This window comes from Elgaria multicarinata, chromosome 3, assembly GCF_023053635.1.
Source record: "Elgaria multicarinata webbii isolate HBS135686 ecotype San Diego chromosome 3, rElgMul1.1.pri, whole genome shotgun sequence".
NCBI classification, from domain to species: domain Eukaryota; kingdom Metazoa; phylum Chordata; class Lepidosauria; order Squamata; family Anguidae; genus Elgaria; species Elgaria multicarinata.
The window spans coordinates 31,537,449-31,553,824 of NC_086173.1; the positions used below are offsets into that span (position 1 = coordinate 31,537,449).

Here is a 16,376-nt window from a genome sequence, read left to right on the forward strand (position 1 = left end):
CAAAACACTCAGTTCCCAGATTGCAAACCGGTTGATGTTAAAAGTAAAGTAACTTGTCCAAGAACATATGTCCAAGGGCCTAAGCTCCAAAACACAAAACCGCTCTTTTGAACCCAAATAAAGATGGTACAGGAGGGCAGCAAGTTAAGCCTGACAGTTGAAAAAAACACATATTTTAATTGGGGAGCCTGGCAGATGCCAAGAGAGGCAACATTGGGTAGCCAGGTGTCCTATTTTAGCAAAGACAATCCTCTATTTGAAGGTCTGTCAGAGGACAGTCCTCTATTTAAGGTCCCCTCGACTAGAAGGGCTGTTCAGTCTAGTTTGGGGTCAGCAATTTTCTCGCTCACCTATCTCACTACCGTATGAACCGAGGTCCCATTATTTCCAGCACCCCACAGGGTTGCAGTTAAGGAATGCGGGATTACATTGGGGAGAGTTAATGCAGCTACAGTGGCCTTCCAGAAATTAGCCGTGACATCATTCACACAATGAGCAACTGGATATTGATTTATTAAAGGTATTTATATATTGCTTTATAGCCTGACCCCACACATGTGTTTTCTGGAGATGTACCCACTTCTCTCCTGTGCCACACTGATCTGCCTCAAAACGACATTATCTCTGTGGCTGGTTCAGCCTGCAATGGGGCAGAGAGATGCCTTATCCCCCCCACATGCACTGGGCACAACACACACAGAGGGAGTGAAAAAGACTACGCCAGATCAAACTGTAAGCCCTGTACCTTCTAATGTGACAGGTAGTTATCTTCACCCCTTACAGTCAACTCTTCATGCACTGCGCTCTCCAAGGTCTTGCCTTACTGGAAACCTTGCCTTCAGCCTTGCCATGGGTATCCAATGTGGATACTGCTTTGTCAGAGTGACCCAGAACAGACAATGAACTCTGTGTGCAGACCACTTCCTTTGGGCCTGACACCAAGCTAGAAGACCCATTCCTAAAGCTTCAGGGGAATCATTAAAAGCAAATGAGACACCGGTTAGAGCTTGATGTCGGGTAGCTTTTTTCACTCCCCCTGTGTGTGTTGTGCTGTGTGTGTGTGTGTGTGTGTGTGTGTAAGATATCCCTCTGCCTCATTGCAGGCTGAACCAGCCACAGAGATTGGTGTCCTTTTGAAAGAGATCAATGTGGCACAGGGGAGAAGGGGGTTCATCTTCAGAAAACACCATGGGACAGCGACAACTGGGATGCCCAGCAGGCTCACCAACTTCCAAGTACAAGCACTTTTCTTTGTGCCACATGGAGATAGAGTTGAAGGAGGACGATGGAGATGTTTTCATGAACTTGATGAAGGGATGGGGCATTTGCTTTTGATGCTTCTCCTGAAGCTTTAGGAATGGGTCTTCTAGCTCAGTGTCAGGTCCAAGGGAAGCGGTCTGCACACAGAGTTCACCATCTGTTCTGGATCACTCTGACAAAGCAGTATCCTCATTGGACAAGGCTGGTGGCAAGGCTAGAGACAAGGTTTCCAGCAAGGCAGAACCTTGGAGAGCGCAGTGCATGGAGAATTGACTGGAAGTTTCTTCCATAAGAAACTGTTGTTCCAGCAAAGGACTGCAGTCAACTGAGGCCTGAAGAAGCCTGGCAGAGCCCAGTATTTCAGTAGTTCCACCTATGCTGGTTACTGGTTATTGACTGCAGTTCTTTAAAGGCTGGTGTCAGTTTCTGTAGTCTCATTTCCTGGTGGCTGAAGAAGAGAAGAGAGGACGCTGCAGGGATAGATGGTTGCTGAGGACCTGTGAATTGTCTGAATTTGAATTTTCCTCAGGGTACTGTAGTCAATATGACACTATCCCCCTCCCCCGGCATGCCCCTCCTCAATTGACTTGGTCCAGGCTTTCATGGGTATCATTTGTAAAATTTCTGGATGAGGTGAAGTCCCAGGATGTGGATGATGGGCTCCCACAAATGCTCTTCTGGGCCAAAACTTTTCTAATCAACTTGATATTGAAGTCACCCCCACATTACCCAGCTGACCAGGATATCCTACACCATAAATTCCTCTTCTCTTTGCCATTTTTTTGTTTTCCATCTTTAAAAATGTACATTTGGGATTGAAAATTGAAAATTTATATCTACCTGAATTGCTTGGGCTGCGCTTGAGTTCTCCATATGTATATAGCATATTATTATTATTATTATTATTATTATTATTATTATTATTATTATTATTATTATTAATCTATGACCTGTTGGGAGCCCTGACAGAAGCTGTCTGTCTCAGCAGCCTGGGCCAGCATGTCAGGAGCGCCTGCCTTAAATAAAAGCATTGAAATGTTTCATACACGCTTGGCCAATGGATAACCTGAAAAAGCAGGACATTGGTATCCTCTTTCAGGTTGTGTTTCCAAACAAGCAGCTTGTTCTGACTGGGAGCCCTGCCAGCAGAGCAGCAATTAGGATAGCAGCTTCAAGGCGGCTGCTGCTGCTGCTTCACAGCAGCTAATTAAGCATGAGGCAGAAAGCCTTTGTCAGACAGGCAGAGTTCCAAGTACAACGTTCAAACAAGGGTTAAGTGAAGGTGAAGTCAAGATCAGTCCGGAGTCATACACGAAGTTTAATTCACAGCAAGGAGTTCAGGATCAGGAAGAACACAGGGATACCAGGAAATGCAGGTTGCTTACCTGTAACTAGTTCTTCGAGTGGTCATCTATGCATTCACACATATGGGCTCTGCGCCCGCGCTGAGACCTAAACAGGAACCTCCAATAGCTTAATATAACGTTTTAGGCGGGAACCATCCCCCAGCGCTACTGCGCATGTGCACGTGGTTCCCGCCTATACCTCAGTTTACAGGAGTCCGACATTATGGCCCCATAAACATAATATATACTTGACTTAAAAAACATCAAAGAATACATCACCAAGAGGGGATGGTGGGTGGGTTGTGTGAATGCATAGATGACCACTCGAAGAACTACAGTTACAGGTAAGCAACCTGCATTTCTTTATCGTGGTCTCTATGCATCACACATATGGGCGAATAACAAGCTGACATACCTGGAGGAGGGTTGGTGTGTCATCTTAGTACTTCTGAAAGAACTGCCCTTCCAAATGAGCAGTCCTGCCGTGCACGGACATCGAGGTTATAATGTCTGACAAACGTGGATGGAGTTGACCACCTTGCTGCCTTGCATAAGTCCTGTAGGGATACTCCCCTACGAAAAGCCACTGAAGTAGCCACAGCTCTAGTCGAGTGGGCTGTCACAGTTTCTGATAATTGTAGGCTCGATAAAGAATAGGCCATTTCAATAGTCTGAGTTATCCAGTGCGACAAGCGCTGATAAGACACAGGTAGACCTTTACGGGGTTCCCCATAGCAAACAAAGAGTTGCTTAGCCTTTCTGAAATTTTCAGTCCGTGATTTATAGAAGGCGATGGCTCTTCTAACATCCAACATATGTAAAGTAGAGTCCACTGGAGTTGTAGGGTTAGGAAAGAAAGCAGGTAGTACAATATCCTGTATGGTGTGAAAAGCTGACACTACTTTAGGAAGGAAGGTTATGTCAGTACGGAGTACAACTTTATCTCTGTGAAAAGTTAGGTAAGGCAGATCAACTCTTAATGCCCTGAGCTCGTTTGCACGTTGTGCAGATGTTATTGCTACAAGGAACGCGACCTTAAACGACAACAGTCTTAGGTCGACCGTTGCCAATGGCTCAAAAGGTTTCCCTGTTAGGGCATGCAATACTACCGACAAGCTCCAAGCAGGAACTATGTGTCTAGTTGTCGGTATCGAGTTTTTCAATCCCCGTAAAAAAATTCTTTGTTACCGGGTGCGAGAAAGGTGAGAAGTTGTCGATGCCGTGACACAATGCCGAGATAGCTGCTAGATGGACCCTGATCGATGACAGCTTCAATCCCCGCTGGTGCAGAGAGAGCAAATATTCCAAGTTGTCAAAAAGAGTACAAGAGTCCGGTTGAAGTTTTTTGTCCTTGATGAAAATGGAGAATCTTTTCCATTTGCTGGCATATGACCTTCTAGTCGATGGTTTACGAGATGCTTGCAATATTTTATCAACCGTTAGTATTTCGGTGTATAGGGTCTGTGTGGGATTATCCTCCACGCCGTCAACAGGTCCGGATGTCGGACCCTGCCTCCATCCCGAGTCAATAGCGTCGGTATTGAAGGAAGCCTTATGTAGTTGCGGTTCGACAGTCGCAAGACGTGGGAGAACTACGGTTGTCGAGGCCACCAAGGGGTTATCAGGATACAGTCCGATTCGTCCATTTGGATCTTGGCTAGTACACGTGTTAAGAGTGGAAAGGGTGGGAACACGTAAATCAGGTTCCCCTTCCAGGTCCTGGTGAAAGCGTCCCCCAAGGATTTCCTTCCCATGCCCGCTCTGCTGCAGAACTTGGGGCATACCGCATTGGTTTCTGTGGCAAAAACGTTGATCATCGGGAGTCCCCAGTATTGAAAAAGGTCTTCCCTGGTCTTGGGATCGATTTGCCACTCGTGTTCGGTAAGGAAAGATCTACTTAGGAAGTCTGCAATTGTGTTCTCTTTCCCTGCTACATGGATAGCTGTCAAGTGGATGTCTCTCCTTATGTACCAGTTCCATATGCGTAGGGTTGACCGTGTCAGGGGGTGAGACTTTGTGCCGCCCTGCCTGTTGAGGTAACACACAACAGTAGTGTTGTCGGTGGCGATGAGCACACTGCGCTTTTCTAAGATCGATGCGAAGGCTTTCAGGGCCCTCTCCACCGCCAGCAATTCGAGGTGGTTGATATGTTCTTCTTTCTGCGATCTCGACCATCGACCCTGAACGAGGAGGGAGTCACAATGAGCCCCCCATCCTATTAAGGAGGCGTCGGTAGCGATCGTCTTCGATGGTGTTGGGAAGTGAAAGGGAAGTCCTTTGAGGAGATTCTTGTCCATTAGCCACCATATTAGGGATGAGCGGACCGAGAGTGGTAGGGACAGTCTAGTTCGTCAGGCGTCGGTGCGGAGATCGAATGATCTGAGAAACCAGTTCTGAAGGATTCTCATTCGCAGTCTTGCAAACCTGATGACTGCAGTAGTCGCTGACATTAAGCCCAGTAATCTCTGGACCGTCCACGCAGTGATCGAGGGGCGATCCTTGACATCGAGGACCAGGTTGTGTAGGACTGTGGCCCTCGACCTCGGGAGGTACGCTCTCCCGTCCTTCGACGATAGGGTGATCCCTATGAAATCTACCTTCACTCGTGGTGTTAAGATGGATTTTTCTGGGTTGACCCAGAGACCTAGCATGTCGAGTACCTGTAAGGTAGTGGCTATGTCCCTTTGGAGGGTAGCATTGTCCTCTGCTACCAATAGCCAATCGTCGATGTAAAGGTAAACAGAAATGGTTTGCTGCCTTAGATATGCGCAGACTACCAACATGACTTTTGTAAATACTCGAGGAACTGTTGCAAGGCCGAAAGGGAGAACGGTGAACTGGAAAGGCTGGTCCCCAACTGAAAAGCGGAGGAAGGGCTGACTTGAGTCCGTGATGGAAATGTGAAAGTAAGCATCTTTCAGATCTATTACTGCAAACCAGATGCCCTTGTGCAATAGTTGGAGAATTGATGCTATGGTAGTCATACGGAATTTCTTGGGAGTGATAAAAGTGTTCACTTGCCTTAGATCCAATATCGGTCGAAGACCCCCATCCTTTTTGGGGACAGTAAAGTAACAGGAGTAGAAACCTTGATTGATCTGGGATATTGGTACGTAAGAGATGGCCCCCTTCTCAAGGAGGGCATGTATTTCTTGGAGAAGTGGAACCGAAGGTGCCGCTACTTTTATTCCTGAAAAAGGTGGAGGGGTGTCGAACTCGATACTGTATCCGTTGCGGATGATGGTAAGAACCCAAGAGTCCGTAGTTATGCTTTCCCATTGTTGGATGAAAGGTTGAAGACGGTTCTTGAATGGTCGTGGGTATGGGTAGAGGCAGTCAAAGGCACTGTTTCTTCCCAAAATCTGGTTGGCGACGGGTGGGCTGGTATCGAGGAGGGTAAGTATGCTTCCTTTGGAGTTGTTGCTGCTGTTGCCTAGGTTGCTTATCGTATTGTAAGCGCTGTTGTTGGGTGTAGGGTTGTCTTGACCACCGTCTTGGTCTGTATTGAATGGTAGGCGCCGAGAAACCCATTCTTTTCACTGTCGTACGAGCCTTATGTATGGAGTCCATCGCCTCATCTGTTTTAGAATTGAAGAGGCCTTCACCATCGAACGGTAGGTTTTCAATACGCATTCTAGTCTCATGGCTCAACTCCGCTGACCTCAGCCATGCATGCCTGCGTAGGGCTATGGATCCCATCACAGCTTTGGAGTCACAGTCTGTTTGGTGTCTAGCAATACTGAGCTGTTGTTTGGCAATGGATGAAGCTTCCGCTTGGAAGACTCTGGCTAATTCCCTTTTATCATCAGGTAAATAATCACAGAGTGATCTGATTTTTTCCCATAAAAAGACTTGGTAACATGCCATAGTTGCCTGGTAGGTGGCAGCACATAGTCCCAAGGAAGTGGAGGCATAAATCTTTCGGCCCAAAAAGTCTAATTTTCTTCCCTCTCTATCAACAGGTGCGGAATGGATCTTTTGAGACTTTCCCTGCGAGGATTCTACAACAATCAAGTTGGGTTTCGGATGTTGGAAGAGGAATTCAGCCCCCTTCTCTTGAATGCGATACATCGCCTCAAGTCGCTTAGAAGTTGGTGCAATCGAGGAAGGTGTTTTCCAGGACATTTGAGCGGTCTGCAACAGGGTGGGTGGAAACGGAATAGCCACCGAGACGTTAGTGTCAGTATGGAGGACATCATATATAGGATCGTCTAGTCTTTCCATGGGCTGCTGAGTTACAAGCCCTAGTGATTGAGCCATTCTCAGAATATGCTCAGAAAACTGCCCCATATCCTCAGACGGGGATGAAGGGTCTTTAGAGTTTACTGCATCATCAGGTGATGGAATGGAGGGAGTGGCAGACATAGATGAAGCTGAATCCGACTGGTAATCATCCTCAGGGGATATGGAACGATGTTCCCCTTGCGGTGATGGCTGCCGGGATTGGATGGACTGATCTGGCTGTGGAGGCGGCAACACCGGAACAATCGCAGTACTCGGTATCGTAGCGGACCGTTCTCGGTACCGATGCAATGTCGGCGTCAGAGGTGGGTACCCTTGTGGAGGTGCCCTAGGGTCGGGAAGACCTCTAGACACCAGTGGAGGTTGAGCGAATTGGCTCCCTGTCGGATATCGGTGTCGGTATCGATAGTCCTCCACCGGAAGATAGGAGTGTGGGCTGTAGTATTCCCAGTCGCTCCATTCACGTTGTCTATAGGGAGCCAAATAAACTTAATTTCTGTCCCAATCTGAGTGTGGTGAGCACAATCGATCCCTGTAAGTCAAAGGTCTTAGTGACCTGGACCTGACTGGGGAAGCTGGAGGCATGGTTACTTGTGAATGCCTGCTAGGTTCCATGGCAATTGGATCGCATGGTGCTGTATCTTGCTGTACTGACCTTGTCGGTATTGAGTCCCTAATTTCGCCCTCTGAAATAGATTCCAGGGGTCTCGGTAGCGAGGCCGATATCGATGCCAGCCGGCTCGGTACCATAGCAGTCGGTATCGACGGACCGCATGGAGAGGAAGATTTTTTAGAGTCCTTTCTCTTTTTCTTCCTTTTTTGCATTTCAGCAGATTTTGGCGTCCGGGCTTTTTTGGATATCTTCTTAGCCACGGAGCTCACTAAAGATCGACCAAGCATGAGGGGTATGTCTGCCCTCTTTTCTGCCATGGTCGTTTCGGAGATGATGAACGATTGTATGCCAGAGCCCTGTTCTTCTTCGACACTCTGTTGAGTGAGGGTAATTGTTTTCCTTGGAGCCACAGGTTTAACCATCTGCTTTTGTGTCGGAGCGTCAGCAGCCTTGAGGGCTTTTTCCCAGAGAATGGCTCTCAAACGGTCGGCTCGATTTTTTCGAGTTTGCTTGGTGAAAGACATGCAATGGTGGCACATCTCAACTTTATGCCCTTCGCCAAGACAAATTATACAGAGTGAGTGGCCGTCCGTTGGCGGGAGTTTGGCCCGGCAGTTAACACACTTTCTGAAAGGAGCCTTCATGGCCATACGCCCAGTAGGCCCCAGCCACTCGCGGATCACCAGAATTCCCCATTTTTGTTTGTTTGTTTTGTTTTATAGGAAAGGAGTTAAGGATAGAAGAAACACTAACTACAAGGTTAAAAAAGTAAGTAAGAGGTAATCACAAGAAAAATGCTAGGAGATTGGTTTTCTAGGTCTAGCCACAATGGTGGACGATGAAGAACTGAGGTGCACATGCGCAGTAGCGCTGGGGGATGGTTCCCGCCTAAAACATTATATTAAGCTATTGGAGGTTCCGGTTTAGGTCTCAGCGTGGGCGCAGAGCCCATATGTGTGATGCATAGAGACCACGATGAAAAACAAATAGCAACATTGTTGCCAACAACTGCTTGGTCTGCCATGCCACCTTTTATGCAGGCCCTCGCCTGGGCACGCCCAACTTCCAGCTGCAACCAGTTAGGGAGCTTTCCAGTGAGGCCTTGCTATATAAGCAAGGCCTCGCAGAGCCAAGTTCCTTGACTGCAGCCTGATGCTTCCCCTATGAGGCTGGGACTGTTCTCTGCACTTCACATGCTATCGTTCCCAAGGGCTGGGTGGTTGCACCATCTCCAGCTCAGAATCCGAACTGTCCACCTGCTTCCACGAGTGAACTTGTCTTCTCACCCAACCCCCCCAGGTGACCTGCTTTGCTCTGCTGGATTGCCTCCTTCCATCTGTCAGCTTGCCTCCTCGACCTGGCGTCCACATTGGTCTCTGTGCTTTACTCAGTCTGTCTGGGAGACAAAGGCTGCACTTGTACATCTATATGGCTCCAGATGGGCTCCTCAAGAACTCAGGAGCCAGTTCTAGACCACTCCAATGGCTAGAGGGACAACACACACAAGGTGTACATGTTCTTATGGCACCCATCTTCTTAGAAACCTGTGGCTCACAAGGAGACCAAGCGCTGCAGAATGTCCTAGTCCTTTTGTGCCAAGGCATGTTCTTCTGTTGGCCATTAGCCAAAGGAGACAGAAAGAGGGAGACCCAAGGAAGGGAAGGAGAAAGGGAACTGTCCTCACCTTGCATAAGCCCTGCAGTTTTCTTCATGACTTGCCAGGGGTCACACCTTCCTGTAAGGCAAACACGCGCACAGTAAGTGGATTGTGTTGCAAGTTCCACATGCCAATATCCACAGGCTTCTATCTTTAAATGTTCACAATGTTCTTCACAATCTGGGCCCCTGAGACAGAGGCCGGCAGTGGCCAAGGTTTACCCACAAGGCCACTTACACATGGCCAAAAAAGAGGGCTGTGATTTGCATAAGTTTTGCCTATGCTAATTTATATGTACAGATGCAAATTTAGAAACAATCATTATAGTTTGAATAGACATAGAACGTATCTCACCACTGTGGGGAAGATGGTGGCTGGATGACTCGTGTGCCTGCTTAGCCAGCTTTTGATGGGCAACTTCAAGGCCCATACAGTTCTCCCTGCTGATGGCTCTCTGTCTTTCAACCAGGCTTGGACTGGGCAGCTCTTCAAATAGTGGACTGTCCTCTATAAAAGAGGAAACATGGCCATCCTATTAGTCACTGAAGGATGTCACAGAATTCCAGAAATTAAACCTGCCAACAGGCCCGACATCGGCACGTGGCCTCCTTGGCCAACTGCTGACACTTGCATGACTTGGAGCCACCATTTAAAATTTCCCACCGTGCCCTGGAGGGACACTACATGAGAAGCACAGTGGGAAATTCAAAATGTCTGCTCCGAGCTACCTGGGGCTGATTGCAGTGTTTCTGACTCTGCCAGTAATAGGAAGAGACTTCACTTCACCACTGTATCTTGTCCAGAAGATATGGTTTTATAACTGCACACTTCACAATAATGGAAATAGGGGACAGAACTGCAGAATCTTAGTCAGAGAAAGCATTTATTATTATTATTATTATTTATATAGCACCATCAATGTACATGGTGCTGTACAGAGTAAAACAGTAAATAGCAAGACTCTGCCGCATAGGCTTACAATCTAATAAAATCATAGTAAAACAATAAGGAGGGGAAGAGAATGCCAACAGGTACAGGGAAGGGTAAGCAGGCACAGGGTAGGGAAAAACTAACAGTAGAAAGTAACAGTAGAAGTCTGCACAACATCAAGTTTTAAAAGCTTTAGGAAAAAGAAAAGTTTTTAGTTGAGCTTTAAAAGCTGTGGTTGAACTTGTAGTTCTCAAATGTTCTGGAAGAGCGTTCCAGGCGTAAGGGGCAGCAGACGAAAATGGACGAAGCCGAGCAAGGGAAGTAGAGGCCCTTGGGCAGGCGAGAAACATGGCATCAGAGGAGCGAAGAGCACGAGCGGGGCAATAGTGTGAGATGAGAGAGGAGAGATTGGATGGGACAAAACAGGGCTGCCACTGAAAATGGCAGCCCCAGGTTGAGTCTCTCTGTCTCCCTCTATAAACATGTGGGGCTGGGCTCAGATTTAAGGGTAAGCAAATGCACTGGTGGAAGTCAATTTCCCCACCCCCTCCCTCCCATGGCAGGGCCCTCTAGCTCCACCAGGAGTCTTGTAATCTGAAATGCTATACCAGGAGTCAGGAGAAGCTGCTGAATAGAGTGAGCTGTGGGGTGTGCAAGGGAGGGAACCCCCAGAAATCAGGCAGGACCTTCCCAAGTGGAGCTTTTCCTCTTGCAGAGGGCTTCTCCACATGAAGCTAAAACCCTGCAAATTTACCAGGGCTTCCGCTTCTGGATTCCTTGCAGGATTACGATCAGCGCCTTTCCACGTGGGTTTTTTCCCCCAGTGTTTTTTTCTTTCTTTCTAGGCAAGTTCTATGTTTCATTATAAAACCACTTGATGGTGCTCTGCGATAAAGCACTTTTTCATCAGTACACCCTAGATTTACAGTCGTTCATAGCAGGAGAAGGGAAAATGCCCGACTTTCACCATCATGGGAAAAAACCCAATAAATGTTGCAAAGAACAGGAGGTGCCCTCGAAGATGATGACATCATGTATAGGACCCATGAACTTCCATGAGTGACCAATCAGAAGTGCACAATAAATGCCTCATGTAGAAATGGCTAGAATGTCCCATCTCCTTCCTGGGGCACATCTACACAAAGGGTTAGCCCCGGGGTTGCTTTGCAGTAACGGCACATCATCTACATGTCGCAGCTGCCATTGCGACGCCATCTGGGGGCAAACCCCTGAAACTCTGCTGAAAAAAAGTCAAGCACTTAACCCAACTTTTTTGGCAGCGGTGGCTTGTCACAGCCCATGGCACCTCGATTGGTCACCATGGGCTGAACAGGGAAGGTGGTGGACTACAGGAGCTCTGGAGAGCCCTGTGCCCCTTGGAAAATAATAATTTAAAAAACATGAGGAGAGGAACAGGCCCCACACCTCTTCAAATATGAAAAATAAAACAAAGGGGGGGTAGGAACAGGCAGCCAGAGGGAGGTAAGAGAGAGGAGAGATGGTTCGGCCACCTGGCGTCCCTCTCCTCGTCCTCTGGCTGCCTCATTCTGGCCCCCTCATTCCTTTCCCCTACAGTGCCTGGATGAAAGTTCGCACTTGCGTTCCTTCCCGTGCAGACGCCAGGAAGGAACGCAACTGCCGGAGCCAGGTGCCTCATGGTGCCAAAATGCCGCCGTCAAGATGGGGGCCTAGAGGTAGATCCTTGAATCCAACCCTGTGGTTCCTTTTTCAGGGCAGGATAGGAGTGAAGATGGGTATGCTCCTTGAGCGACTGCTAAGTAGGAGTTTAGTCCTTTCATGTCTTTGCTATTTTGGAAGTCCCTGATTAAGGGAAAACCACCATGGGTCCTTGGATGATATTATCAACTCGGCTACTGTCTTAACTGACAAAGTGCATAGGACTGATGAAGGAGGGTGCTGTGGTAATGGAAAGGGGGTAAAGAAGAGATGGAAATAGTGCAGTCTGATAGGTTGCTCACCTGGAGTTCTTCACATCAAAATTCTAGACTAAGCACATCACGACTAATGTCTGTAGTGCAACCACACTAGGAATACTGGGTACAGTTCTGGTTGCCACATCTCAAGGAGAACATTTTGTTTAGCTGGGAAAGGTGGAGAAAGAGGCACAGAAATTGATTACGGGGCTGGAGCAACTCCCCTATGAGAAAAGCTGACAACGGTTGGGGCTTTCTTAGATTAGCAAAATGGTGAAGGGCGGCAAACATGATGACCATTTTTTTAAAAAATTGCACATGTTGTGGAGACAGCAGGAAAAATGAAGTTCTCTCCCCCCATTTAATAAAGCCCCCTAATATTAGGCAGGCAGTCATCAAGACAACACCCATAGCCAAACACCCCAAATACAGTCTAAAATGCAAGCATCTGAGTTGTGCCTTCCATGTGTGTGAAGTTTTTCCAAAGGTCAATGACACGGTCATGTATGTAAGTATTCTATCAGATAATTTATTTATTTGTTTGTTTCGTTTATACCCTACCTTTTTTCCTCCAAGGAACCCAAGATGGCGTACATAATCCTCTTCTCCATTTTATCCTCACGACAACCCTGTGAGGTAGCTTGGGCTGAGAGTCTACGACTGGCCCAAAGTCACTCATTGGGTTTCCATGGCCAAGTGGGGACTAGAACCAAAAGCTTCTGACTCCCAGTCCAATACTTTAGCCACTACACCACACTGGCTCTTTAATTTGTAGTTCAAAGTTAAGCAGATCTAGCCAGTATTTCTTATACAGAACTGCCTTTCTTTTATAATGAAGATGAGCATATAAATGATGGAATTTGCTACCACAAGATGTAGTGAATGACCACCAACTTGGACATTTTTAAGCTGGGAGGGAATTTAAACAAATTTATGGATGATAAAGCTATTGATGGCTACTAGTCATGATGGCTGAATATTACCTCCAGTAGTGGAGGCGCTATGCCTCGGAATACCACTTACTCGGGAACACAAGCAGAAGGGTGCTGTTGCAATTCATGTAGTTTGTGGGTTTCTCAAAATCATCTAGTTGCCACTGTGGGAACAGGACTACGTAGGCTTTTTGTCTGATCCATCATTACATTCTCAAACCACTTTTCAAATGGAGGAGTTAGTTGAATTCTTCTCACCAAATGACACTGCTATATGCTATATTGCTTTCTTTTCCCCCTCCTCCTCCCTCCCAATCCCCTTTCCTTTTGTGTCATGTCTTTTAGATTGTAAGCCTGTGGGCAGGGACTGTCAAGAAATATTTTTGTAAGCCACCGTGAGAGCCTTTTTTGGCTGAATGGCGGGATAAAAATGCTTAAATAAATAATAAATAAAATAAATAAATATGAGGATGCTCCCAGTCCATCATTACCTATTATACATGTTGGTTGTGTGACATATTCCCAGAACAGCCACAGACTGCCAGACAATGACTATCACCTTCTGCATCATCTGGTGTCATGAATGACTTTACTTTGTCCTCTAAATCTCTATTAACTGAGACATGTGGTGCTGGGAATTAATTGTTCCTCTTACATTAATGCATCATGAAGATGACTAATTCAAGCTGCAGTGTGATTATAGAAGTAGGATCAGAACAGACTAAAGGATGGCCATGAATGTAATGATTAATGGTAGCCCATCAGGGATTTGAATAACCTGCTCTTTTTGAGGCTTGCCTTGGGCTGCAAAAATGGGGATATTAACAATCCCCTGCCAATCCTGTTCTGTATGGGGCTACACTCCCCCTGAAAGACTGTGTTCGCAGTTTGGGGTGCTCCTGGATCTGTAGCTCCAAATGACACTCCAGATAAACGTGATGGCCAGGAGTGCCTACTATCAGCTTCGGCTGATACACCAGCTGCGCCCCTTCTTAGAGTCAGAAGACCTCAAGACAGTTGTGCACGCACTGGTAACCTCAAGGCTTGACTTCTGCAATGCGCTGTACATAGGGCTACCATTGTACCTAGTTTGGAAACTTCAACTAGTTCAAAATATGGCAGTCAGGTTGGTCACCAGTACATCTAGGGGTGAGCATATTACCCCAACGTTAAAATCACTCCACTGGCTGCCAATTAGTTTCTGGGCAAAGTACAAAGTGTTACCTTTAAAGCCCTAAATGTTTTGGGTCCAGGTTACCTGCGGGATCGCCTTCTCCCATACAGTCCGCCCCGCACACTCAGGTCCTCTGGGGAGAACTTACTTCAGTCAGCCAAGACTAGGCTGACATCAGTTTCCCAGAGGACCTTTTCTTCTGTTGCCCCTGGATTATGGAACGGCCTGCCAGAGGAGATTCGTAATATTAACTCTCTCTGTGATTTTAAGGCAGCTTTGAAGACTAGCCTTTTCCGGCAGGCCTACCCAGATCAATGTAAAATCAAGAATTTTTAAGATGTGTTGATTCCTTTACTAATGTTGTTCCCTGCCTCGATCCAAAGAGAGAGGCGGGTAAGAAATAAATATTTTATTATTATTATTATTATTATTATTATTATTATTATTAATCCAGAGTACTTGATGGAGAGCTGCATTCAGCTCAGTGCATCACAAGTTATACTTGATGGTCTGGATTGTATGGATTTTATCTGTGGGACAGTTAGTGTAACAATGGTCCTGATTTGTAGAAGAATGTTCTTTCTCTCCGTTCCATCTCTTTAGATTCTATAAAAACGGGGGTAGCAGAATCTGGAACCTAAATTAATGTGGCATTAATGACAGCATGGCCACTGTCTGGGAGTTATGGGAGCTGCAGTCCAATACATCTGAAGGGCACTAGGTTGGAGAAAGCTGAACTCTTGGCTCACTTACACAAACACAATATGTTGACTAGGGCCACCGTATAGCCAGTGGCCATTTAAAAAAATCCCAGCATCCTAGTTCAAAATATGGCAGCCAGGTTGGTCACCAGTACATCTAGGGGTGAGCGTATTACCCCAACTTTAAAATCACTCCACTGGCTGCCAATTAGTTTCTGGGCAAAGTATAAAGTGTTGGTCATTACCTTTAAAGCCCTAAATGGTTTGGGTCCAGGTTACCTGCGGGATCGCCTTCTCCCACACAGTCCGCCCTGCACACTCTGGTCCTCTGGGGAGAACTTACTTCAGTCAGCCAAAGCTAGGTTGACATCTGTTACTCAAAGGACCTTTTCTTCTGTCGCCCTCAGGTTGTGGAATGGCCTGCCAGAGGAAATTCATAAAATTAACTCTCTCTGTGATTTTAAGACAGCTTTGAAAACTAGCCTTTTCCGGCAGGCCTACCCAGACCCAGATGAATGCGAAATCAAGCATTTTTAAGATGTGTTGATTTTTGTACTAATATTGTTCCCTGCCTCGATCCAAAGGGAGAGGTGGGTAATAAATAAATATATTATTATTATTATCCTTACAGCAAGAAAACCATGTCATGAAATTATTTTCCTTTTCAGTCTGTGGGCCTGAGAGGGGTAATTTTGAAAATGATCAAAGGACATACACTCTCTCAAACATCATATGTAATCACTAGTGCAACAGAAACATGAAATGAGGTCAAAAATTGCAGTCCTATGAGCGCTTGTTTGGGCTTAAATCCATGCCCATACTGAACTGTCATTTTTCCCAAGTAAATATGCATAGGATAAATATACTGCACAAGATTTAAAAAATCATCTCTAGACATGGCTACACTACCCACAGACATGGCTACACTATCCTGATGAAGAGTTCTGGAGAATTCAAAAGCTCACACTTTTTAGTGAATTCTGGTTGGTCCTAATAAAGGCAGTGGAGGCTGGTGGCTCCTATTTTGGTGGAGCTGTAAATGCACTCTGCTTTTAAGTCAGAACCAGCCAGAACTTTAGAGGAACTATCCAATGTGCTGAACCCATTTGGACCCTAGAGTTCAGCACCTTGATTATTATTATTATTATTATTATTATTATTATTATTATCATACTTATGCCCCGCTCCTCAGCCAAAAAAGGCTCTCGGAGCAGCTTACAATGAGTTAGTAAAAAAGACAGTCCCTGCCCTCAGGCTTACAGTCTAATGAAGACATGACACACAAGGAAAAGGAGTTCAGGAGGGAAGACGGAAAAGAGAGAGGGTGGCAACAGGGCTGATGAGATTGTCCTGCTCCCGAAGGAGGGGAGTCCAATTGGAGCAGGCCCCGATGTTTCCTTGGCCTGCTCCTTGTCCCCTTGCTCTTTCTTCTTCCCCACAGGGCCAAGATGACAGTTTATATTTCCTTTAGGGTTCTGCCTGAAACCAAGAATGGATTTACAGCCCTAGCGAAACTGGAGCCACTAACCGCCACTGAATAAAGGTACTGCTCGACTGTGGATTTTGGATTTGTAACAGTGGAATGAA

At 46.4% G+C, this 16,376-nt stretch overlaps 1 long non-coding RNA gene across 1 annotated transcript; it reads right to left on the reverse strand.

Moving 5' to 3' along the window:
* Positions 1 to 9,156: 9,156 nt before the first annotated feature.
* Positions 9,157 to 12,096, reverse strand: LOC134396623 (uncharacterized). Its single transcript, XR_010025285.1, has 3 exons — positions 12,028 to 12,096; positions 9,473 to 9,625; positions 9,157 to 9,196 (listed from the first exon to the last, which is right to left on the reverse strand). It is a non-coding gene; the product is annotated as an uncharacterized LOC134396623 (long non-coding RNA).
* Between the last annotated feature and the right edge of the window lie 4,280 nt (positions 12,097 to 16,376).